Genomic DNA, 27,378 nt, shown 5'->3' with positions numbered 1-27,378 from the left:
TTGTTGTTGTTGTTGTTTGCCGTTGAGCCAGCCCTGACTCATAGCGACCCCTCCTTGGGTTTCCGAGGCAGTATCACTACGGAAGTAGGATTGCCCAACCTTCCTTCCGAGGAGTGGCTGGTGGGTTTGAACCACCAGCCTTCTGGTGAGCAGTCAAGTGCCTTAGGCACTATGCTACCAGAGCTCCTTGAATAGACAGTAGCTAAAGCAAATGGAAAAAATGACAAGATAAAAGCTCTGGACAGAACATTTCAAAGAGCAGCTTGAGAAGACAAAGCCAGTTACTATAATGAAATGTGCAAAGACCTGGAGTTAGAAAACCAAATGGGAAGAGTATGCTCAGCATTTCTCAAGCTTAAAGAACTGAAGAAAAATTTAAGCCTCAAGTGGCATTATTGAAAGATTCTGTGGCAAAATATTGAATGATGCAGGAAATACCAAAAGAGAAATGGAAGGAATACACAGAGACACTGTACCAAAAAGAATTGGTTGATGTTCATCCATTTCAGGAGGCAGCATATGATTGAGAACCAATGGTTTTGAAGGAAGAAGTTGAAGCTGCACTGAAAGAATTGGTGAAGAACAAGGTGCCAGGAATTGACAGAATACCCCAGTTGAGATGTTTCAACAAAAGGATGCCCCACAGGAGGCACTCACTCAGTTATGCCAAGAAATTTGGAAGACAGCTACCTGACCAACTGACTGGAAGAGATCCATATTTATACCTATTCCAAAGAAAGATGATACCACAAAATGTGAAAATTATCAAACAATATCATTAATATCACATGCAAGTAAAATCTTACTGAAGATAGTTCAAAAACTGCTGCAGCAGTATATTGACAGAGAACTTCCAGAAATGCAAGATGGATTCAAAAGAGGACGTGGAACAAGGGATATCATTGCTGATGTCAGAAGGATCTTGGCTGAAAGCAAAGAATACCAGAAAGATGTTTACTTATGTTTTATTGACTATGCAAAAGCATTAGATTGTGTGGATTGTAACAAATTATGGATAACATTGAGAAGAATGGGAATTCCAGAACATTTAATTGTACTTATGAGGAACCTGTACATAGATCAGGAGGCTGTCTTTCAAACAGAACAAGAGGATACTGCATGGTTCAAAATCGAGAAGGGAGTGTGTCAAGGTTGTGTATTTTCATCATACTTATTCAATTTGTATGCCAAGCAAATAATCCAACAAGCTGTATTATATGAAGAAGAATGTGACATCAGTATTTGAGGAAGACTCATTAACAGCCTATGATATGCAGATGACACAACTTTGCCTGCTGAAAGTGAGGATGACTTGATGCACTTACTGATGAAGATTGAAGACTATAGTTTGCAGTATGGATTATACTTCAATGTAAAGAAAACAAAAATCCTCACAACTGGTCCAATACATAGCTTCACGATAAATGAAGAAAAGATTGAAGTTGTCAAAGACTTCATATTACTTGGTTCTACAATCAACACTGATGGAAGCATTGACTACAATTTACCACAACACAACAGCTCCCCTCCCACTTCCTCCCCATAGTTACCTCTTCCCTGTGTCCTTCCCTCCATGCACTCCTGCCCCTGAGCTATCTCCCTGTACATAAACAGCCCCTCTATTCTCCCATGATTGTTCTCTCCAAGGAGTGTATCTACCTAATGTAAATGTTCAGCTCATATGCCTGTCTTTTGTTTGTCTGGAAGCCAAAGGTGTGTGTTCAATTCCAGACCTGAAGGGCAGCTAGGGGCCATAGTCTCAGTGGTTCCACCAGGCTCTATCAGACCAGCAAATCTGATTCCTTTTCTTTTTTTTCCAAGTGATTTTGAATTTTATTCCACATTGTTCTCCTTCTCTATCCAGGATCTCCTACATAGATCTCCCTCCAAGTGGTTGACAGTGGTAGCTGGGCACCATCTAAGTTCTTCTGGTCTCCTAATCACATAGGCTGCGGATCGCATGGTGTACCAGTTGCTAGGACTAATTCTTTCCATGATTCTTTGGTTTTCTTCATTCTTCTTTGCTCTGGACAAGAAGACCCATTGTTGCATCTAGACGGCTGCTTGCAAGCTTTTAAGATCCCAGTTGCTACTTGGCAAAGTAGGAGGTGGAACAATGTTTTGTGTAGTATGTTATGCCAATTGAGCTTTATGTCCCCCGTGACTATGGTCCTGAGCCCACAGGTTCAACTACTCAGTCTCTCTGTGTCACTGGCTGTGACTAAGAAGTGACTACAACCTTGTCCTTTGTCAGCTCTGCTATCCACCTGGGAATTCAATCATACATATACACTTATAGGATCATTGTCTGTCAATGCTATACATGGTCTTGGGTACACTCCCCACTTCATAGACATACCTAATAGTTCAGCTTGTCCACCCATCTATCCACCCATATACTCATGTTTGCCTTCACTGACAATGCAGTACTGTATGTGCAAAAGGGTTCATCTTTGTTGTCTGTACTTATCATGTACTTGTATGTCTTCCTCTTTCTCAGTGCCACCATGTTGATCACTCACATTTGTTACATTGCCCTTTTCTTCACTGAAATCAATACTTATCTCTACCTATCTAACAGTGTTCCCTCCCCTCCCTTACCACCCCTGGTAACCAACTAAGAAAATTTCCTTCCATAGATAAACCTTTCCTTGACTTTTACAATAATGGATTAATACAATATTTGTCCTTCTGTGATTGACTTATTTCACTCAGCATAATGTCCTCCAAGTCCATTCATGTTATGTGGAGCACACCACTTTTGATGAAGGAGAGAACAACTAGAAAGAAACTCAACAAAAGTATAGAAGATCTCAACAAGACAATCAAGCAATTTGATTTCATAGACATATACTGAATACTGCACCCAGCAAAACCACAATGGACATTCTTTTCCAGTGCACAAGGATCATCTTTCAGAGCAGACAATATGTTAGACCACAAGCAAGTCTCAATAAATTTTTAAACATGAATATACTACAAAGCATTGTCACAGGTCAGGACAGTATAAAACGGTTGTTGTTGTTGTTGTTAGGTGCCATCAAGTCAACACTGACTCATAGCATTCCTATGTGCCACCTTTACTATCCTTGCTATGGTTGAGCCCATCATTGCAGCAATGGTGTCAATCCATTTTGTTGAGGATCTTCCCCTTTTTCACTGACCCTCTGCTTCACCAAGCATGATATTCTTCTTCAGGAATGGTCCTTTCTGACAACATGACCAAAGCAGGTGAGACAAAATCTGGCCATTCTCATTTCCAAGGAGAATTCTGGCTGCACTTCTTCCAGGGCAGATTTGTTCATTCTTCTGGCAATCATGGTATTTTCAGTCTTTTTTGCTAAAACCACAATTCAAAAGCATGAGCTCTTCTTCAGTCTTCCTTATACATTGTCTAGCTTTCACATGCCTATGAGGCAATTGAAAATAGCATGGCTTGGATCAGGAACACCTTAGTCTTCTAAGTAACATCTTTGCTTCTTAACATTTTAAAGAGGTCTTTTGCAGCAAATTTATCCAGTGCAATATAACATCTGGTTTATTGACCGCTGCTTCAATGGGTGTTGATTGTGGATTCAAGTAAAATGAAGTCTTTGACAACTTTGACAATTTCTCCATTTATCATGATGCTGGTTATTGGACCAGTTGTGAGGATTTTGTTTACTTTATGTTGAGGTGTAATCCATACTAAAGGCTGGGTAGTCTTTGATCTTCATTAACAAGTACTTCAAGTCATCTTCAGTTTCAGCAAGAAATGTATCATCTGCATAGCACAGGTTGTTAATGAGTCTTCCTCTAATCTTGATGCCGTGTTCATCATATAGTCCAGCTTCTCAGGTTATTTGCTCAGAATACAGATTGAATAAGAATGGTAAAAGACACAATCTTGACACACAACTTTCCCGACTTTAAACCTTGCAGAATCCCTTTGTTCTGTTTGAACAACAGCCTCTTGGTGTATGTAACAGGTTCCTCATGAGCATCATTAAGTGTTCTGGAATTCCCATTCACAATGTTATCCACAATTTGTTATGATTGACACAGTCAAATGCCTTTGCATGGTCAATAAAACACAAGTATACATCTTTCTGGTGTTCTTTGCTTGTAGCCAGGATCCATCTGGCATCAGCAATGATATCCCTTGTTCCACATCCTCTTCTGAATCCAGCTGGCATTTCTGTCAATATACTGCTGAGACCATTTTTGAAATATTTTCAGAAAAATTTTACTTGCGTATGATATTAATGATATTGTTCAATAATTTCCACATTCTGTTGATTCACCTTTCTCTGGAATGGGCACAAATATGGATCTCTTTGTGTCAGCTGGATGGTTAGCTGTCTTCCAAATTTCTTGATATAAACAAGTAAGCACCTCCAGTGCTGAATCTGTTTGTTGAAACATCTCAATGGATATTCCATCAGATCCTGGAGCCTTGTTTTTCATCAATTCCATAAGTGCAGCTTGGTCTTCATCCCTCAATACCATTGGTCCTTGATCATATGCTCTCTCCTGAAATAGCTGAATGTTGACCAATTTTTTCTGGTGCAGTGACTCTATGTATTTCCATCTCTTTTGATGCTTCCTGCATTGTTCAATATTTTGCCCACAGAATTCTTCAATATTGCAATTCAAGGATTGAATTTTTTCTTCAGTTCTTTCAGCTTGAGAAATGCTGTGTTATTCCTTTTTAATTTTCTAACTCCAGCTCTTCACACATTTCATTGTAATACTTTGTCTTCTCAAGTCACCATTTGAAATCTTCTGTTGAATTTTTTTATTTCAACACTTCTTCCATTCACTTTAGCTACTCTCCATTCAAGAACAAGTTTCAGAGTGTTTTCTGCCATCCATTTTGGTCTTTTCTTCCTTTCCTTTTTTTTTTTAATGATCATTTGTTCTTTTCATGTATGATGTTCTGGATGTCACCCCACAACTTTGTCTTTGGTCATTGATGTTCAATGTGCCACTCTATTCTTCAAATGGTCTCTAAATACAGTTGGGATATAATCAAAGTTGTATTTTGGCTTTCACCGATTTGTTCTAATTTTCTTCAGATTCAATTTGAACTTGCATATGAGCAACTGATGGTCTGTTTCACAGTCAGCTCTTTGTCTTGTTTTGAATTATGATATTGAGCTTCTCCATTGTCTTTCCACCAATGTAGTTGATTTCATTCCTGTGTATTCCATCTTGTGAGATCCATGTGTGAGCCACCGTTTATGTTGCTCAAAAAACACATTTGTAATGAATAAGTTATTGGTCTTGCAAAATTCTATCATGTAATTTCCAGATTCATTTTTTTCACCAACGTCATATTTTCCACCTACTGATGCTTCTTCTTTGTTTCCAACTTTTGCATTCCAATCACCAGTAATAATCAATACATCTTGATCACATATTTGGTTAATTTCAGACTGTAGAATTTGGTAAAAATCTTGAATTTCTTAATCTTTGCCTTTAGTGGTTGATGTGTAAATTTAAATAGTAGTAGTATTAACTAGTCTTCCTTGTCAGTATGGATATTATCCTATCACTAACAGCATTATGGGAGCTCTCGTGGCATAGTGCTTAAGGCATTTGACTGTTAACTAGAAGGCTGATGGTTCAAACCCGTCAGCCACTCCTCAGAAGGAAGATTGGACAATCTACTTCTGTAGTGATACTGCCTTGGAAGCCCAAGGAAGGGTCGCTATGAGTCAGATCTGACTCGACAGCAGTGAGTTTTTTTTTTTTTTTTTTTTTTGGGGGGTACTTCAGGATAGATCTTGGAATGTTATTTGATGATGTCTGTGACACCATTCTTCTTCAATTTGTCATTCCCAGAATAGTAGACCATATGATTGTCTGGTTGCCACCATATGACCGTATAATTGACAATACTAATTCACTTCAGCTCATTAATGCCTAAGATACTGATATTTATGTGTTCCATTTCATTTTTTGAACACTTCAAATTTTCCTAGATTCATACTTTGTACGTTCCACATTCAGATTATTAATGAATGTTTGCAGCTGTTCCTTCCCATTTTGAGTTGTGCCCTTTTAGTAAATGAAGGTCCTGAAAGCTTTACTCCATCCACATCATTAAGGTTGACTCTACAATGAGGAGGGAGCTCTTCCCCAATCATATTTTGAGTGATTTCCAACCTGAAGGGTTCATCTTCTGGCACTATATCAGACAATGTTTTACTGCTATTCATAAAATTTTCCCATAATGTATCAGACAGTGTTTCACTGCTACTCATAAGATTTTCAGTGGCCAAGTTTTTAGAAGTGGATGGCCCTATCCTTCTTCCCAGTCTTAGTCTGGAAAGTCACCTTAAACCTGTCCACCATGGGTGACCCTACTGGGATATGCCCTCCAACTTCACAGCAACACTCAAGTGACCACAGTGAGACAAATTGACAGATGAGTAGTGGGATGTTTAGGTGGAACTATGTAAATGGGAGGTGCTAGTGCCAAGGGCATTGGATACCTTGTTCATAATGTAAGTAATGTGCATGATACCCTTGTGGGGAAGGAACCATACAAATAAATTGTATAGAACCCTAAATTGGAGATTAGTCATTTTTTGCCATCTCTCTGGTTTTAAAATGAGCCATCTCAGAGGTAGAAATGGGTATCTCACCACCATCCAGAAAGAGGAAAAAGGAGTCGAATGCTTCCTTGGACTCGAGATCCTTGTGCTGGATCTCCTCAACCCAGGAGACATAGAGAGGGAGCTGTAACACTTTGCTGAGATGGCAGAGAGATGGGGGCAGCAGAACCAAGAGACTGCCATGAGATAATGTGGTGGGTTTTCTAGCACATGGGCCAAGAAAGCTGAGAGCATTTGGGCAGGAGGCTTTCTTAGGGAATGAGGTGCTTCTTTGGGTGTTTTATTAACAAACTAAAAGAGCTTTGTAACACTAGACTGATCAGGGCAGGGGCTGAGGTCAGAGGGAAGCATGGCTGCTGCACAGCTGAGAAGAAATTAAGGTAATTGTCTTGATTGAAGAACTGTATCCTGATTTGTTTCTGACTTGTAACCTGTTATGGCACTAATAAACTCCATAATCATGACTATTGCTTGTTGAGTTCTGTGGGGCCATCAAAATGAACTATGGAGGGATGGGAGGGAGAAGAGGGAAAACTGCTAAATAGGTAAGAGACAAGTATTGATTTGGGTGAATGGTCAGGCAATATATCAATAGTGAGTGACCAATACAATAACACTAAGGAAAAGGAAGACACAGGTGCACAAAGGTATAGACACCAAAGATAAATACTTTTACATATACAATACTGCATTATCAGTAATAACTAACATCAATATTCTAGTGGATACATAGGTAGACAGACTGAATGACCAGGTATGTCTAGGCAAAAGAGAATATACCCATGACCCACATATATGTTTGGCAGATGATATTTCTACACACAAATTTGTATGTGCTATAAGAATGTCCACATAAATAGAAAAAGCAGGGGACAAAGTTATGATAATTTCTTAGCCATAGTCAACTACCCTGAGGGACTGAGCTGTTGGACTTGTGGGCTCAGGATAATGGTTGCAGGGAACATCAAGCTCAATCAGCATAATATACCTCTACACAAAAACATTGTTTTACATCCTACTTTAGTAAGTAGTGACGAATGTCTTGAAAACTTACAAGCTCCCATCTAGATGCAACAATGGGCCTCTCTTCGACCAGAGCAAAGAAGAATGAAGTAAATCAAAATGCTTGGAAGCAATTAGTCCAAGGTACAAGTGGATTTTACAAATGTCAACCTATATGACCATGAGACCAGAAGAACTAGATAGTGCCCAGCTAATATTAACCACTAGGAAAAGTATCAGTGCAGGAGATACTGGATTGACTGGAAGAAAAATGTGGAACAAAGCTCAAAATCATAAAAAACACCAGGCTTATAGGTCTGATAGTGAGTGGTGAAACCCCCAACACTATGGCTGCTTGTCAGGCCTGGAGTGAACTTACTTCTGTGGCTTCTAGCCAAACAATAAACAAACATATAAGGTAACTTTTATACCAGGTAGGTACTATCCTTATAACAATCAATCATGAGAGATCAGAAGGTCAGGATTTTCACAGGAAGATAGCTCAGGGGCCAGTAATGCATAGGAAAGAAGGACCCAGGGAAAAGGTAATCACAAGGAAGAAGTGGGGAAAGAGCTGTTACATTATATGAGTGCAATCAATGTCATGAAACAAAATGAGTATGAACTGCTGTATGGAAAATGAATTTGCTGGTGCCTAAGGTGTTTGACTGCTAACCAGAAGGCTGGCAGTTCAAACACACCAGCCATTCCTCAGAAGGAAGATTGGGCAATCTACTTCCTTAGTGATACCTCCTTGTAAAACCCAAGGAACGTTTGCTATGAGTTGGAGCTGACTCGAGGGCAGTACATTTCTTTGTGTGCATGAAACTTTCACCCTAATCACAATAAAAATATAATAACAGGGAAAAAAAAAAAAAACCGAATTAGCAAACCCAAAAGAGAAGTAGAGAGTGCCATGGGAAGGATGGTTAGTGTCAGAATTGGTAGAAGGTTTGAAGGATGGTGGTGGCATGTCTGACCTCTGTCTCATAGTTATCAGCCTTGGGTCAATGCTGCTGTCTTCCCGTCATGAAGTTAGAGGAGGTCGGACAATGCTTCTCTCATATTATTTTTACTCTATCTCAGAGACAAAGTCTTATGAATCCTCACATCCCTGGAACCCAACCCCAATTCAAGAACTAAATAAATATTTGTTGTATTTTTAATCTGAGCCTCTGCTTATATACTTAACCCTCCTCACAGCAATATTTGGTTTTCTAGACAAGCTACTTGAAAATCAGCTTGGGGCCATTGGTAGCAGTTGTCTTCTACATTGAGCTGGCTCCATGTGCCTGTGGATTTTCTCGGATATAGGGCTGAGACCTGTACTTCCTGAGTGCTTTTCCAAGACAACATCTAACTGAAATCTGCATCTGTAGATTGGCTGTCCCTGTCCACAGAACGATGTCATCAGAGAGACCTCTGTACTCCACACCTCCTCACTGAGTCCTTCTTCTCACTGTCCTGCTATGTTTCTCCATAGTCTCTTATGGCAGTTTGACTCATTCATAGTCTAGGGCTTTCAGGGTGCTGTAATCCCATGACTTGTGTTAAAACAAAAAATCATATTAAGCCAATATTAGACATTAATTGAAGTTTATTTAATTATGATTTACAAATTGGGGTAACATTTCAACTGGATACTCAAAAAAGTTGCAAAGATGAGACAACTCAAAACACTTTTACATCAAATCTTATCAGCATTGTCATGGAGAAAAATGGTCAAAACAGAATTGATAAACAAATTTGTGATCAGGAAGGATTTTCATTCAGCATTATCTTGAACAGTAATTACCAACTTACCCTAAACATAGTTCTCAATCTGACCTTTGAAGTCTATTTCTGGAACTGACTGAATTCTTTGAAATAGCATAATGTCCAAGGCAGGTGTGTTAGTTTATCTAGGCCTTTGTTTGACTCAAAGGTTACCCCCAGAAACCAGTTTCTCAAAGGCTCAAGGGTCAAAAGACCCCATATAGGCAAATGCCGTGGGTGGGTCTCCCTAACTCCATGGAACCAGAAACCTGGGTTTCTTCTGGATTCCGGGAGAATTAAAACAGTTTCTCACCTTCCAGGGTCATTTATGCCCTAGTTTTCACAAAGTGAGGATCAGCTACCATTGCTCCTAAAAGAGAAAGAAAGAGGAGAGGAAAAAATTAGAGTCCCATGCTTTTCTTACAAAACTGTTTTTTCTCCACTCACTGGAAGCTTTAGAAACTTTCTCATAGCCTCCCCATCCTCTACCTCTATTCCTTTGGCCCAGGGAGCCTGGGAGTCTTGGCTAGTAAACCTCCCAAGTGCCATTAGGACCTGCTTCCCTTGGACTCAAGGGGTGTCTCTGCCAAAGCCTCATCCCACGAGCCACCTGAACTTACAGCATTTTCATTTCCTGGAAGTGCTCAAGAACTTTAGAAAGGAGTAAACAAACTTAGCCTGGTTTCATTTTTATTTCTTTTAAATGCAGCCTTCAACAATTGGTCAGCTCCTCTGAAGGGGAGGGTGAAGAAGTGAATCTTTTCTACTGCCTCACACACTTGCCCTTGTTACTCAGACACAGAAGGGACTTTGTAGCCTTTTTCACTCTGCAGTGACCACATTAGCACACAAGACGTTGGTTTCACATGCAAATAGAGTCATGTATAATGTTTCTGGGCTGTAGGTCTCAGTGAGACCTTAACCAGACCCAGAATTTTTTGTTGTTTCAGGTGGAACTTTCTGTGCTTGCCTGTGACACCAGAAATCTTTTTTCTCCCCAGAGCTGGTGAGTGAAAAAGCATTTAGTACCTATAGTGACCATATGCTGCTTTTGGTGCAAGGGGGGCTGAGAACAGAGTGGGCACATGGAGAGCTGTGGTTCTATCCTCGCAGGTCAGATTTATAGGTTGGGGGAGGGTACAGAGAAGCCACAAGGGACAGGGGAGGTAGGTTGCAGATTGTGCCTGAGCATAAAGCAAGACATCTGGGTTTATGTCTGTCAACCTGAAGTTGTCTCTCAGTCTGTTGAGTTCTTTGATCCTGAATTTGAAGGTGGAAATAGTTATAATGTCCTTGTGAGACAGTTGAGACAATGCAAATGAGAAATGTCTGTACACATGTAAAGCTTTAACAATATGAATTTCCTACATTCCTTCCCCATTTTTATGGTATGTTGTTGAAGTCTATTGGCTAAGATTGCTGAGAATTTTTGTGTAAATATTCACGAGGGATATTGTCTCTAATTTCTTTTTAGTGATGTCTTTGGCTTGTTTTGGTATCAGGGTTATGCTTGCTTCATAGAATGAGTTTGGTAGTATTCCATCCTTTCCTATATTCGAGAATAGTTTGAGTAAAGTCTGAATGTTTGGTAGAATTCTCCAGTGGGGCGGGCTAGGGCAGGACTTTTATTGTTGGGATTTATTTTTATTTTATGACCGGTTCAATTTCTTCTTTTGTGATGAATCTGTTCACAATTTATACCTCAGATTGTGTTAGGTTGGGTAGGTCATTTGTTTCTAGAAATACATTTGTTCTAGGTTTTCAAATTTGTTAGATTTCTGTTCTTCATAGTATTTTGTTATTTCCTTTTTATTTTAGTAGGTTCTGTTGTGACATAACCTGTTCCATTTCTTATGTGTGTTATTTGCATCTTCTTCTTTTCCTTTGTAATATTTGCCAGTGCTTTATCAATTTTATTAATCTTTTAAAGAACCAACTTCTAGTTTTAGTTCTTTCTGTTTGTTGGTTTTATTTCATTTATTTCTGCTTGAATCTTTATTATTTCCTTTCTTCTCTTGACGATAGGCTTATTTTGGTGCTCTTTTTTCTAATTGTTGGAGATACTGTGTTAAAGAGTTCATTTTGATTCTTTCTTCTTTTTTGCTATCTACATTCATTGTTATAAATTGTCCTCTGAGCACTGCTTTTCTTGTGTCCTAAAACTTCTTGCATGCTGTGTTTTCATTCTCATGAATAGCTTTTGCTTTGGGTGACTGATCTCAACAAAAGAGCTACTTCAATCCATGGGTGTTTTTTATCCCATCCAGAAGCCAAAGGTTTCTTACTTTTCTGTTTATCTCCTTTCTCCCCAAACCACATATTCCAGTGAGACTGGGCCATTGCAGCAGATTCCACCATTCTGACACCAATTACTTGAACAATTTCTCTTAAAAAGATCAGCATAAGTCTGGTCCCCATGAGGTAGAGGTTAAAGATGTTCCAAATGTCCAAACTACCATGCCACTCCATCATTTCAGACATTAACTCCTCCTCCTCCTCACAGTAATCTCCCCCATCTTCAGGTTCTGTATTTTGCTGTAACCCCTCACAGAACTCACAGACACCCAAGGGATCATCTCACGTAGTAGTGGTGGAGGCTGGCAGGTTGGTGAGTCCCAGGTCTGTGGGTAGGTCTGGCGGATCCTTCCAATTCTCGGAGTTTGATGAACCTCGATCAGCAGATCAGATTACAGCTGCTGTCCCAAATCCAGGGGTAAAATGGGGATGAGCCAAAACACAGAACCAAAGCAAGAGGAGGGTCAACCTTCCCGGGAGATTCCTAGGTATACCCTCAAGGAAGCTTAGGATGGTGATTTGAGTTATACCTTTCAGCAAGGCAGGACTCAAGATATATTCCATCTGTGTTGCTCCAACAGAAATAACCCAAGTGGATGGCTTTAACAATCAGCAGCTACTCACTTACTGACAGCAAATCCCACCCCAGAGCTGGTAGCCAGTCATTATAGGGAATGACTACTACCAGCTGCCCAGCCAAGTTGACACCTGACCTTAATTACCACACCACCCTAAAAAAGCATGGATAATAGGATTTACAATACATCACACAATGGAGGGTAATGGCTAGAAGGGCCATATCAAGCAATTCACCACAAAGGGTCACTGGTTGCTATTTATGGCAAGGTTGTGGAGAGGTAAGTGAAGGTATAAACCCAAAAGGAAGCACACTGAAACACATTAAAACAAAACTCTCAAAAAATGAAAGATAAAGACAGGATCATGAAAGCAGCAATAGAGAAGTTAATTGTTGCATAAAAAGGATCCTCAATAAGCTTAAATGCCAGTTCTTCCTTGGAAACCACGGAGGCCATAAGCAATGGGATGACATATTTAAACTGCTCCTCCCACAATATTCTCCATTTAAAGTAAGGGCAAATCCATCTCCTATCCTCATAGTCACCCACACAATCCTCTTTCTCTAATATTCCACATCAGAAATCCTGTGGCTTAACTTTGCAAGTCTATTCAAATCCAACCACTTCTCCCCACTTCCATAGACAAACTCCAACTTAGAGTTTGTTGATCTTGAGCATGCAGATCTTTTTTTTTGGTCAAATTTGGATAAGTTCTGGCCATGATTTCTTCAAATATTCTTACCTCTCCTTTGTTTCTTCTTGGTCCAGAACTACCATAAAGCATATGCTGATCTAAATAATTGTCTTCTCCAAATCTCTTAGGATATTCACTTCTTTACTATTTGCATACCAGACATGATAGTTTCAATTGTATTCTCTTCAAATTTAATGATGCTTTTTTGCCTTTTGTCAAAATTCAGCTATTAAACCCCTGCAGTGAATATTTAATTTGCATTATTTTACTTTTCAGCTCCAGTGTTTTTCTTTCATAATTTCTATCTCATAATTGAAATTCTTGTTTTCTTGATGAGTCATTTTCCTAATTTTCTTCAGTTATTTGTCTATATTTTCCTTTAGTTCTTTGAGCATAAATAATACTGTTGTTTTAAAGTCTTTGTCTAATATGTCCATATTCTAACAGATTTGTGGGAGAATAAATTAGGTCTGATGCAGAAATAGGATTCAGGAAGGCCAGGAAAAGAAAGTAGTTTTATTATAATACAATTCCAAGAGATGTAGACAGCATACCACACAGGTCCACACAGGAGCATAACTAGGTTGAGAGCAACTGCAAGGAGAAGAGAAAGAAAGAGAATGAAGTACTATGGGAAGCTGCCTTTTTTGTAGTTTTATGGTAGGGTTAAGAGTTAGCTTGCCTTGTGTGTAGTTGACTAGTTGTTTTTTATAATTCATGTCTGGTTGGGAAGTGTGTGAGTTCCTATGGAAGTTACCAAATTGGACAAAAATGTATTTACTTCAGTGCATCAGAGGGGCCCTAAAACTTGGGCAAAGGAGAAGGAGCTACTGTACGGGATGAGCTTAGAACATAAACTCAGAATGTTGGAACATCAAAAATGATTTCAATTGTTAAAACAATTGGCCCTGTGGTTCATTATCATTCTCTAGCAATATGGATTCATAGGTTTTGTTTTTATAGGCATGAGTAGTAAGACAAGCTTGAAAAATCCTTGCCACCTGATTAGTGGAGATGCTAAAGGTGTAGTGTACTGCTGGGGAGGCCCAGTGAAAAGTAGCTTTAATTAAGGTTACAATTAGATATATTCCCAATTATACAGACCAGTATAATTTAAATGCTTGTTGTAACCATGATGCCACACTTCTAGGGGAAAGTCAGGAGAACAGTCTGAAACAGGTGTATAGAGAGATATTTTTTCAAAAATTTTGATAATGTTATAAAAGACTTGACCATACATAGCAACGTCTTGTAACATGGTGGTTATTCAACCTAACTTGCTAACATACCTGCAACAGGAAATACCCTTAATTATACATACACCTCCTCTTTATCTAGAAGGTAATAGAGAGAGGATTATCCAAAACTCTCTGTGCTAAGCAGGAGACTGATGGTGCCTTGATTAAAGTGCTCAACTCCTAAATAAAAGTTGATGATTTGAACCCATCAGCTGCTCTACAAATGAAAGGTGTGGCAGTCCACTTTTGTAAAGATGTACAGCCTTGGAAATCCTATGGCGGCAGTTCTACTTTGTTATATAGAGTCAGTATGAGGTGGAATCCACTCAGTGGCAGGAAGTTTAGGTATCTGTGCTAAAGATTCCTGCTGTTGTTACTTAACACTTAAGGACTTATATACATTTCGAATGTGTTGAACAGAGATTTCGAAAGCTGTGGATTAAGTAAGATAGTCTGTTTTTCTTTCTTTCTTTTCTTTTTTTTTTTTTTATACCACCAAGGCTCTACTGAAACCCATGCTGGTGCAAGTACTGGCCACTATGAGCCCAGTTAATAAAGGGAGAAATATTAGTCAATGATGCATTTGTGTGCTATGACTGAATGAATTCCAGGCTCATAAACTGATGGGAATGCCCTAGGAAACCACAGTACAGTGAAATGTAGTGAGGTTATGACAATCTTGGACTATAATTGGAAGGTTGAAATAGATCAGAGGTAGGGTTGTCAACAGGTATGGTAGGTGGCCAGCAATAGTTGGGTAGGTGTTTTAGATAAATCCAGATAATAGGAAGGTGAGTAGATATGGGTGTAGTGAGATAGAAGGGTGTGCATAGAATGAATTTGGGGGTGGTGTTACTCCAGAATTTCTCGAGGAGAAAGTTTTAAGTATCCTAAAGGGGTTGTACCACACAAAAGATGTACCAATCAAACAGATTTAAGGGAGGTAGGGGTATTCTCGAGACACATGGGTATTTCAGCGTAAAATATCCTGAGGAATTGAACTGATTCTAGGAGGTATGCAGGGTATCAGGTTGGGGATTGGGAGTGAAGACTGAATGGCCGAATGATGCATGCAAAGAAAGTCTGGCAGAGAGAGTAAAGATAAGTCTTCAGTAAAATCAGAGGATAAAGTTGTGGTCAGTTGGTCATGGTCACTTCCAATAGCAAGCTCTTCTTGGTTCAAGGCAATATTGTCTGATGCAATGGTATCTCTAGCAACAAACTCTTGGGGTAGCATGATGCCATCTGAAGCAATGTCATCTCCAGAGACAAACTCCTGGGCAAGGGCAATGTTGTTTCTTCTGATGACTCTAGGGGTGGAGCTCCTTCAGACGAGGTAGACAGGAGTAGTATGTGCCCTCTTTCCAGGCTTCTGACCTTATGGAGTAGGAGTAGGATTGATTGTCCATAAAGATAGAGGGAGATGTTGTTTAAGGTACACATATACTATGAGTTTTTACACATAAAGGGGTGAGATGTCTCACCCTTCATTATAAGAAGGTGCAAAGGGAAAGTGTTTTTTCTTAATGTTGGTGAGAGCTGTATATTGTCCATGGGGTCCTGAATTAAGAGATTAAGGCCTGGGGCAAGAGTAAGAACCATTTCAGGATTCATTTGTTATTTAGTGACTGAAGCAGAAGTTGATTGACGGCATCATTTTCCTTATTGTAAACTTGACAAGTGGTCCTTTGGAAGATAATGTGGTATTCAATGAGTCTGGTCACTAGAGGGTAATAAAAAAAAAAAAAAAAAAACAAAACACAACAAAAACCAAGCTCACTGCCATCAAGTTGGTTCCTACTCATAATGACCTTCTTTGGGTTGCCGAGGTAGCAAATATTTACGGAAATAGATTGCCCAGTCTTCCATCTGTGGAGTGGCTGGTGGGTTTGAGCTACCCACCTTGTGGTTAGTAGTCAAATGCCTTAGGCATTGTGCCACCAGAGCTCCTTAGAGGGTGATAGGGTAGATGAAATTTTCATGAATGACTTTTCTAAGAGCTTAGCATTGTGTATTCTGAGTGTGCCTTAGTCACTATCAGTAATGTCTGGAGTTCTAAAGGGGAGAAATGTCCAGGTCAAGTTTTATCTTAGAGTATGTATAGACATATGTGACCTTGATTTATGTTTTGTGTATCTGTGAGGCAAGAAAGTCCTAGATTTCTGTATTCTGAAAAAGACAATGTCTAGTTGATGGTTCAAGAGCCTATTAAAGATGTGTAAATGAGACCATTTTCAGTAGAGACATCCAGTGCTAAGGTGACTGCCTGAAGTTTGGACTGTTGTGCCGACCCTTGGAGTCTATCCTTTATCAGGAATGTCCTGATTAAGGCATGGAAAGTAGCAGCATTCCACAGAGTTCCATCACTTGTGTTGGAGGCATTGCCATCTCTCTGGACTCTCATTGCTTTCAGTCAGTTAATCCCAAAGCCAAAGGATTGGAGCAGGTGTGACTTCCTTCAATACCATGCATTTGGCAAAGGACAGAGAACAGGGAATGGTACCACTTCCCAGAGGTGGACTATGCCAGAGAACCCTGGATTGGCTTCACCCTGCATCAAGAAAGCTTCAGGAGACATGTTGAGCTTGTGGATGCCATTTCCATGCTGTGGAATAATGTAAAAGTGGGCATGGAGGGTCACAGGCTGAAGAGCTGTTGGAGCCTTTATTTCCAAGAGAGCCCAGTATGTGTCAGCAACTGTCACTAGTGGTACATTATATAGGTACAAGAAGGACAGTTTCTTGTATTTTCATTTCATTTCATCATTTCATACAGACAACTTATAGCTATCATAGATGGGCAGAGACTTCAGGAGAAATGAGAGGAGGTTGCTAACATTCTACAGAGAAGGAGTCTTTGTGGGCACTAACTGGATTGCTTTGATTTTAATTTGGACAGATTTTAGATTCTTTTGTTGCAGAGGCCCATTGAAGGAGGGATGCTTTGTAAATAGTATCAGAAAAATTAATGAAAATGTGTAATTGAGAAATATCCTGTCTTAAGAACCCAAAAAGGACTAAAAGATGTTGGACATTAGTGTGTTAAATCTTGGAAGATGTCATTAATGTAGTGTCATACCTGTGTTCCTGGAGGGAGGTGAGTGTAGTTACTATCTTGCCTGCAAAGAGTGTGTGTGACGGCAAGTCTGCTGAGGTACCCCATGAATAGAAGGGCACATGCGTATCATGTCCCTTCAGAGGTGAAGGCAAACTGCAGCTGAGTGGCTGTTGACATAAGTCACTGAATAGAACTATATTGTCAAACTATACCAGCTAAACAGTTATCATTGCTGACTGGATGGATAATTTTAGTAATAGTACATACTGAGTCTGTGTGTTCATTACCAATTGTCCATGCAAAGACTACCTTCCAGGACTTGTGTAGACACTGAAGACTCTGATCCTAAACTAGTGCTCAGCTAATATTTCAACAGAGATGTCCTTAAATACCAAGAGAAAAGTATACCCAAAAAACAAAGAAAAGCTTCACCTCATCTTTGTAGAATGGTCAGATGGGCTCCATATTGGAACTGCCCCTCATTGAGGCAGACTTGCATTCAGCTCAGGTTTCTGCTTGGGGTGAATGAGTATGGTCCGGCCAAGAGCTTTCTAAGCTTGCCTTATGCCCTGGACATTTGTGTGACTCATCAATTCCCCATAGACCTAGCGCTTCTGAAAGCAAAAGTCCTGATTTTTGAAAGAATCTTTTTCTCTGGCTTTTCCTTCTGGTGTTACAGGTGTCATTGTCATTCTTTAGCCTCAGGTGATTATGGTGGTTACAGATTTCTACCTTTGTTCTTTGCTCCTCTGCTCCACACAAGGTTTTAGGCAGACCAGAGATGAACGTATTTCTTCAGTTCTTCAGGCATCCTCAGGCAGGTCAGAACAGAAACACAGTATAATTTGTGAACAAATTCTGTTTTGCCCTCTCTGGGGTGAGAAATCAGGCTCCTTTTCAGGAAGTGTGGGATGCCATGGCTTTAAGTTACTGTGGTAGTTAAGTTTGTGTGTCAACTAGGTGGGGCCTGGTTGAATGGCTGGGCAGCTGGATGTATTATTCCCCATGATGAGACTGGTAATCAACTCCATGGTGGAATCTACTGTGAGCAGCTGAGTAAGCTGCCTTAGGGGATATGGTCTGCTTCCTGTGTATAAGCAGAAGCCTTGGCGAATGGTCTCTAGCTTATGGCATATGTGAAACCTGCATGTAGCCATGTTGTTGTCCGGAAGCCTGCCATGCTTTGCCAACTTTGGGACTTTGAATGGACTTGAAGAAATGGTCTGCCATGTGGTTTGGTAACATTGGGACTGTGCCTTTTTATTTGTCAGCCTTGGGCTTATCAGTCTCAGCAGCCAGTAGCTGTGTGAGTGAAGAAAAGCCTCTAGCTTCAGTGGGCTGGGAGCAGGAGGCGGAGCTGAAGCCCAAGGTTGAGGAGCTTTCACCCAGTCCCTAGAGCCTGGCACTTTGAACTTGGACTTAAACCTCCAAAGTGTAATAAATAACAATAATAAAATAAAATAATAATAAAGAAGTCATACTCACCAAACATCATTTTCTTTAGATAGTCCTGTAGCTGGAAATTTGTTATCCCAATGCCAGGCAGATCCCATATCTTCACATTGGGAAACTTCAGATGTGTGTATGGAGTTCTCTGCATAGTTGTCTTTACCACCCCAACAGATGCTGAATTCTTGTCCTCATGCCCAATGCCCAGCAGGGCATTTTTATTTCTTAAAGCCATTTGTGGTATATTCTTGTTAGAGCAGTACTAGGTAACCAGATGTTAACCCATGTTAAGCCAGGGAGGTAGTGGTGGACAGTACATGGAAAAATCAAAGCTTTTCTAATATTTGATGTCACCACCAGCCACTCCTCGGAAGGAAGGTTGGGCAATCCTACTTCTGTAGTGATACTGCCTCGGAAACCCAAGGAGGGGTCGCTATGAGTCGGGGCCGACTCGACGGCACATAACAACAACAACAACATTAAAAAGTCATTATTACTCACTTAGCTTACTTACTGGTTTCCAGAGTTCTGACAAAGTTTGTTTGGTCAACTTTTGCTTTTTTCTGAAAAAGAGATTTTTGTGGATGCATGAGAGTCTGGAAATTCTGACACTACTCTCTTACTTGGAGTTCAGTCTCTTAAAGGAGGACATTCCAAGTGTAGGATGCAGCAATGCAAACTTTATATCCAGTCCAGGATTCCAGGCAAAGCCTGTGAACAAAAGGGGAGATATCGTTGGCTACAATGTGGGATGGGTGCTGAATTTCTGATTTCCCATAACAACAAACTCTCAGACCTCCCCTTGTCATACTAATGTCTTTGTACTTTTTTTTTTCCTTCCTCTAGTGTCTTTTACTGCTCACGGCAATGGGTCAGTCATCCTCCTCTGAATGCTCTGACACAAAGGCTCATAATTTGGCCTCCAGCTTCGAGAAAGTTTTTAAGGATTTCAAGATGGAAAGCAAAGTCCTTTCTCCTGAAACTGTCAGTTTGATTAAATCATGTCAGGAGAAAGGAAATGTTGAGGAAACAACTTCTGTGTTCAGCAATGCACTGAAATGAATTAAGAATGCTCCACTCAACTTTGCTGTGACAGGTGAGTCTGCGTCAGGAAAATCCAGTTTCATCAATGCCCTCCTGGGCATTGGACATGAGGACAAGAATGCAGACCTGTTGGGGTGGTAGAGACAACTATGGAGAGAACTTCATACACACATCTGAAGTTTCCCAATGTGACAATATGGGATCTGCCTGGCATTGGCACAACTAACTTCCAGCCACATGACTAAAGAAAATGAAGTTTAGTGAGCACGACTTCTTTATTATTATTTGTTCTACACGCTTCAAAGAACCTGATTCACATTTGGCTGAGGTAATTGGAAAAATTTCTACTTTGTTCGAGCTAAGGTAGACAATGATTTATACAATCTTAAAAAAAGTAAACCCAAGACCTTCAGGAAGGATGAGGTCCTTGAACAGATACGAAATGACTGTCTGAAACAGCTACAGGACATCAAAGTGAAAGACCCTCAAGTCTTCTTAATCTCCAACATGAATGTATCTGCCTATGATTTCCCAAATTTGGAGAACATCCTTCTGGAGGAGCTTCCAGCTCACAAGCGCCACATCTTCATTCAATGCCTGCCTAATGTTACTGATGCTGCCGTCGATCGGAAGAAGGACTCCCTGAGGCAGATCATCTTGCTGGAGGCCTTGAAGGCTGGAGCATCTGCCACCATCCTTATCGTGGGATTCATCAGTGATCAAGATGTGGAGAAGTTAGAGAAGACCTTAATTCTCTATAGGTCTTACTTTGGGCTGGATGATCCATCTCTGGAAAAAAGTGGCCAGCTATTTGCAATTGTCAGTAGAGGAACTCAAAGCAAAAATCAAATCTCCACATTTGCTGTCAATTGAGATGGAAGAGGAGCCCTTACGGGAAAAGCTGTTGAAACTTGTGGAGAAATTCTGCTCTATCAGTGGAGGCTTTCTTGCTACTGGTCTCTACTTTAGAAAGACCTACTATTTACAAAATGGTTTCCTTGACACCATGGTGAATGATGCTAAATTTCTTCAGAAAGAGTTTATCAAGGTTAACATTGGTTCTGAGTAGTTTCAACTGCTTCTGGATGGGAAAAGTGAGACATCCTGCCCCTGACTTATCCTCAGCATCTCCCTGAACCAGTGCCTGGAAAAGTGGGTGTTGCCTTACTTGAAGTATCCTTGGTACACAACACTTCAGGGAGGATCACAGACATTTTCATAAACACTCCTGAATAAGCTACCACTTGGATGACTTTTATTTAAGAAAGTGAGCAATCAATTCTAAAGGATCCTTCTTACACATTGCCCTTCTTAGGAATATTAAGAATGTTAATATAGAATTTCATGCTAAAAGAGTATTTACCCCTATGAGATGGCTGTCTCATGCTCAGAACATTTCTTATGGCAGACATACTAGCACCAGTATTGCTGTGCATCCACTATATCTTTAAAAGACTTTAGAATGAAAGTATACATAGTCTATTGTTGGGATTCCTGATCATTCTTTACACATGTATCAATCTTTCCATGAATAAACCAACTAATGTTGACTGTTATCTTCTTTGTTGTTTGTAGGCCTATCGTTTTATTTGATAAACATAAAATTGACTTTGAACAAGCACAAGAAAGATGATCAATGACAGTAGTCATTAGAGAAATACAAATAAAAACTTCAAGATGGTATCACTTAATATACGTTGTTGTGTTGCTTGGTGCCACCCAATCAGGTCCAACTCATAGCCACCCTATGTACAACAGAACGAAATACTGCCCAATCCTGTACCGTTCTCACAATCATTGCCATGCTTGAACCCATCATTGCAGCCACTGTGTCAATCCATCTTGTTGAGGGTCTCACCCTTTTTTGCTGACCCTCTACTTTACCAAGCATGATATCTTTCTCCAGGGTCTGGTTCCTTCTGACAACATGACCAAAGTACAAGAGATGAGTCTGGACTTTCCTGCTTCTAAGGAACATTCCAACCATACATCTTCCACTTTATGACCTTTAGGATGACTATTATCAGGAAATAGAAAATGACAAATGTTGGTGAATAGATGGAGAAATAGGAACTTTCATCCATTGCTGATGGGAATGCTAAATGGTACATCCACCATGAAAAACAGTTTCACATACAGAATTACCACACAACCTAGCAACTCCCCTCACTACATAGATGTGTAACCTATGCAGATACTCAAACAGATCCTTGTACACCAATGTTCACTGTAGTATTATTCACAATAGCCAAAAGATGGTGGATAAGCAAGTGCCCAGCTACAGATGAATGGGTAAACAAGGTGGTAAATACACACATACAGCCATAAAGAGAAACGATGTTCTGATACATGCCACCACATGGATGAACTGTGAAAACATGTGTAATGAAATAAGCCAGATGTAACCACAAATATTGTATGATTCTACTATTATGAACTATTTAGAACAGGCACATCCACTGAGACAAAAGATGAATGCTTACCAGGGTATGAAGGGAGAGGAAATGGGGAACTAAAAGTAAGTTTGTTTACACTGTCAAATGGAGAAAAAAAGTCACAGCATATAGGTAGTTAAATACACTACTCACCCAGTCCTTGGTTACCGCTTATGCATGTCCAGTTATTGAAGTCAATGGCATCGATTGTTTGTACACATAAATAATGCTGATATTTTCCTATACTCTTTGTCATTCAATAAATTGTACCACACTTATAATCATGTTATGAGATCAATATATTTAGTTATCATTTCTTAGGACTCCATATTTCTAATGGTGGTTTTAATTGCAGGTAGAGGAGTGTTTTCTCTGAGAATCAGCTTCACATCCCAGTTAGGATTCTATGGATGCACTGGATTTCAGACCAAAGCTCATCTCCAGAGAAGTGCAGGTTATTTTCAGCTCCACTTCTATGTTTTTCCTTGTCACAGTCCCTGCAACACCATCTTGAGCCTACCATTGTTCAGAGCTCTCCCGGAAATGGATCCTCCTGTCTCCTGGAGGCAGAATGAGGAGGCATTGTGCCTCCTCATTAAATATATTGTTCAGTAAGGTGCAGTTGGGGGAGAATAATATTCTTACTTTTGGGTCCTTAGGTGGTTTATCTGGCCATGTCAGTCACACCAAACACATGTACTCATTATATACTGTGTCCTTTTTTTAAAAAAAAACTCAGGATGAAGTTAGCAGAGATTTTATGCCTACCTTAATGTAAGCTAGATCTCCATTCACTAGAACGAGGATTCACAGATAATTTATTTTAGCCATGCATTGTGTGTTATATACCTAATAAATTATTAGAATTCCTTCCCATAAGACTCCCCTCACCCCCAACAATTTACAATGGAATTGAGCATGGACTCAGTACATGAGGTTTGTAGTAACAGCACTGAAAGATGAAATCCAGGGCAGGTGTTCTCACCTGTAAACATCAACACACGCAAAAGTGGCCACTAACACTGTGTTCTGTAATTCTTTTTTTTTAGAGGTACCCCTTTTCCCCTTCTCAGTGGTGAATTTTTGGAAGTTACACAAAGATGAGCAGGAAATGGAGGGGAATCAAGAAAGGAAGAAGCATCTTGCTTCCTATCTGAAATCTAGAAAGCAGTAATGGGGCAGTAGGAAGAGTGTTAGTTCCTGACACAGACACTGGTTAAGGTGAGTCACTTATCCTCAAGATACTGTTCATTTTGTTATAGTAAATTAAGGTTCTGGACCTGCATGAAATCTAAAGTCACATATACCTGAAGAATTAGTTCTTAGAAATCTGATTTATTAAAACCAGATCTAGGATTGATGCCAAAAAGCATGCAGAGAGAGGCAGAGTGTGCAGAAGGAGAGTGAGTGGGTGATGATAATGTGTGGAAGAAGCAGGAGTGGGACACCCAGTGAAGAAGGGCCTCATGAGTGTGCCTCCTGGATCACAGTGGATAACTGGCCTGCACAACTGGAATTTGTCTAGTTTTCAAACTCATGTCCCTTCCCTGGAACCAGTACTTTAAGCACTGATATGCATGTTCTAACCTGACTAAGGTATGAACAAAATACCACTTATTTATAATTGTTATTCTCTAAGTGAAATTTTATATAAGAGTCTTTGGGAAAAATAAAATCTATTGTGTGAGAGCAGAGTAATAACATGGATTTCTCCCCTCTCCTCCTGAGTTTGGGTCTTAATATATAGACAGAACTAAATTATCCACTAGAAAACTTAACCAAACCAAACCAAACAAAACAAAAAAACAACCCTCATTGCCATTAAGTTGATTACAATTCATAGCGACCCCTTTGGGTTTCTGAGGTGGTAAATCTTTATGGAAGTAGATTGTCCAGTCTTCCTTCTGTGGAGTGACTGGTGGATTAGAACCACCAGCCTTGTGGTTAGCAGTCAAATGCCTTAGGCACTATGCCACCAGAGCTCCTTAGAAAACCTATTAGGGCATCCAAATCCTGTGTCTTCTTGGACTGGTAGTGAATCACAGAAATTCTGTTCAGAAGCCCTCTTCTCTGGACTTTGGTGTGTTTACCTCACTATTCAGTGATATAAGGAGCTCTGATGATGTAGTGGTTGAAATATTTTGCTGCTAACCAGAAGGTCAGTGGTTTGAACCCACCAGCAGCTCTGCAGAAGAAAGATTTGGTAGTGTACTTCTGTAAAGATTTATAGCCTTGGGAACCCAGTGGGGATTGCTATGAGTCAGAATTGACTCATGGCAGTGAGTTTGGTTTTGGTTTATTCAGTGATGTGGCTGGAGTAGAAGCCTTGTATACATTAGTTAACTTGTTGGATATGAAACTATACATTAGCCAGCATCCTATATTTGTGAGCACTAACTCAGAAAATAATGACTCAGTCACTTGTACATCACAACAACGATAAGTAAGAAACAAGCATTGCCTTCTATATTGTGAAAGAGTATTCCTTTCACATCTTTGGAAGACAGATCATCAACCCCACATTTCTCATGTTCTTCTTTCTAAAGTTTACCACCCAAACAAGCAGTATATTTAACTTAATTTTCCTGAAATGATGGTGCTATCACTTCTCAGTGTCCTTCAGGAATCTTAGATCAATGACCAGTGTAACTAGACTGTTATGTTTCTTTATCCCTGTGGAATTGAATCTTAAAAAACTGAGGTACGGATATCTCTGAATTCAACTCTAACTTCAACATCTGTTTTGAATTTCTACTTTTCTAAAGAAAACATCCAGCTTTTTTTTTTTTTTTTTACAGTTTTACTGGTCAAAAAACAAAGAAGGCAGAAGTCAAGATTTCTAATTTAGATAAAGAGTTACGTGGGTCCCTTAAGAATGTTTGTGCAGCTTCCTTCCCTCCTGCCCTGCCCACGCCAGCCTCTCTTTTCCTTGCTACTCTCCCAACACATAGAAGGTGGGCATCTGTGTGCGTTCCGCAGCCATGGATATCCCTGGGAGCCTGTGCTAGAAAGTCAAGCTGAACAATAACACACAGAACTGGGTGAAGCTACCCTGGTGACTCAGTGGCTAAGTGCTTACCTTCTAATTGAAAGGGAATGCAAAGAGCAACTAATGTCACCTATCAAGCTCACCATGTCAGCAGGAACAAGAGAGGTCAGGTGGTGGGGACCAGAAGTGTCTTTCGTGGTTGCACAGTTTGGCTAAGAGGATCTCCTACATAGATCCCCCTCCAAGTGGTTGACAGTGGTAGCTAGGCACCATCTAGTTCTTCTGGTTTCACAGTCATATGCATTGAGGATCACATGGTGTACCAGTCACTTGGACTAATTGTCTCCATGAGTCTTTGGTTTTCTTCATTCTTCTTTGCTCTGGATAAGGAGAGACCCATCGTTGCATGTAGATGGTTGCTTGCAACTTTTAAGATACCAGTCGCTACTCGCCAAAGTAGTAGGCTTATCTGGAGCAGGGAAGACCACGGTAAGCATGGCTTTGGAAGAGTACTTGGTTTGCCATGGTATTCCATGCTACACTTTGGATGGTGACAACATTCGTCAAGGTCTCAATAAAAATCTTGCCTTTAGCCCTGAAGACAGAGAAGAGAATGTCCACGTATCGCAGAAGTTGCTAAGCTATTTGCAGATGCTGGCTTAGTGTGCATCACAAGTTTTGTATCACCTTACACTCAGGATCGTAACAATGCAAGGCAAATTCATGAGGGTGCAAGTTTACCATTTTTTGAAGTATTTGTTGATGCTCCTTTGCATGTTTGTGACCAAAGGGATGTCAAGGGACTCTACAAAAAAGCATGGGCTGGAAAAATCAAAGGTTTCACTGGGATTGATTCTGAGTATGAAAAACCAGAGGCTCCTGAATTGGTGCTGAAAACAGATTCCTGTGATGTAAACGATTGTTTCCAGCGAGTTGTGGAGCTTCTACAAGAACGGGACATTGTACCTGTGGATGCGTCTTATGAAGTAAAAGAACTGTATGTGCCAGAAAATAAACTTCATTTGGCAAAAACTGATGCAGAAACATTACCAGCACTGAAAATTAATAAAGTGGATATGCAGTGGGTGCAGGTTTTGACAGAAGGTTGGGCAACACCTCTGAATGGCTTTATGAGAGAGAGAGTACTTGCAGTGCCTACATTTTGATTGTCTTCTGGATGGGGGTGTCTTTTACTTGTCAGTGCCGGTAGCATAGTGGCTAAGACACTTGCCTGCTAACCAGACGGCTGGCGGTTCAAACCCACCAGCCACTCCTCGGAAGGAAGGTTGGGCAACCCTACTTCCGTAGTGATACTGCCTCGGAAACCCAAGGAGGGGTCGTTATGAGTCGGGGTCGACTCGACGGCACATAACAACAACAACAACACAGTTCTGACAGCTACCCAAGAAGATAAAGAGAAGCTGGATGGCTGTACAGCATTTGCTTTGATATATGTGGGCTGCCGAGTGGCTATTCTTCACAACCCTGAGTTTTTTGAGCACAGGAAAGAGGAGTGCTGTGCCAGACAGTGGGGAACAATGTGCAAAAACCACCCCTACATCAAGATGGTTATGGAACAAGGAGATTGGCTAATTGGAGGAGATCTTCAAGTCCTGGACTGAATCTATTGGAATGATGGTCATGATCAGTATAATCTTCCTCCTACTGAGCTAAAGCAGAAGTTTGACGATATGAATGCTGATGCTGTTTTTGCATTTCAATTATGCAACCCCGTGCACAATGGACATGCTCTGTTAATGCAGGATACCCATAAGCAAGTTCTAGAAAGAGGATAGCAGTGTCTGGTCCTCCTGCTTCACCCTCTTGGTGGACTAAAGAGATCTGGTGATGTAGTGACTAAAGGCATTTGACTGATAAAAGCCTAGAGGTTCAACCCACCAACCACTTCTTGGAAGGAAGATTGGGCAATCTATTTCCATAGAGGTAGCACCTAGGAAACCTAAGGAGGGGTCGCTATGAGTCAGAATAGACTTGATGGCAATAAGTTTTTTTTTTTTTTTTTTGTGGACTAAGTGATATTTTGATTTCATTATGTGTGTGTGTGTGTGTTTGTGTTTGTGGGGCATATGGTGGATAAATTAGATAGATTATTGTATTGAAATGCTATTAAACTCTCTTTGTTCACAATATTTCAAAAGCTGAACACCTGAAAATTTATCAAACTAGTATAAACTCAATAGATCTTGTGATAAACAGAAATTGACATTTGGTGTATATTT

The 27,378-nt window shown here is 40.2% G+C and overlaps 2 pseudogenes; both read left to right on the top strand.

Moving 5' to 3' along the window:
- Positions 1 to 19,537: 19,537 nt before the first annotated feature.
- Positions 19,538 to 20,783, top strand: LOC103208573 (annotated as a pseudogene).
- A 4,267-nt stretch (positions 20,784 to 25,050) lies between these two features.
- Positions 25,051 to 27,009, top strand: LOC103208572 (annotated as a pseudogene).
- The last annotated feature ends 369 nt before the right edge of the window (positions 27,010 to 27,378 follow it).

This window comes from Orycteropus afer, unplaced genomic scaffold (genome assembly GCF_000298275.1).
Source record: "Orycteropus afer afer isolate SDZICR_OR568_19922 unplaced genomic scaffold, OryAfe1.0 scaffold00455, whole genome shotgun sequence".
NCBI lineage: Eukaryota > Metazoa > Chordata > Mammalia > Tubulidentata > Orycteropodidae > Orycteropus > Orycteropus afer.
The sequence above is the reverse complement of the archived record's forward strand: the minus strand, read 5'-3'. Positions and strand labels throughout refer to the sequence as shown.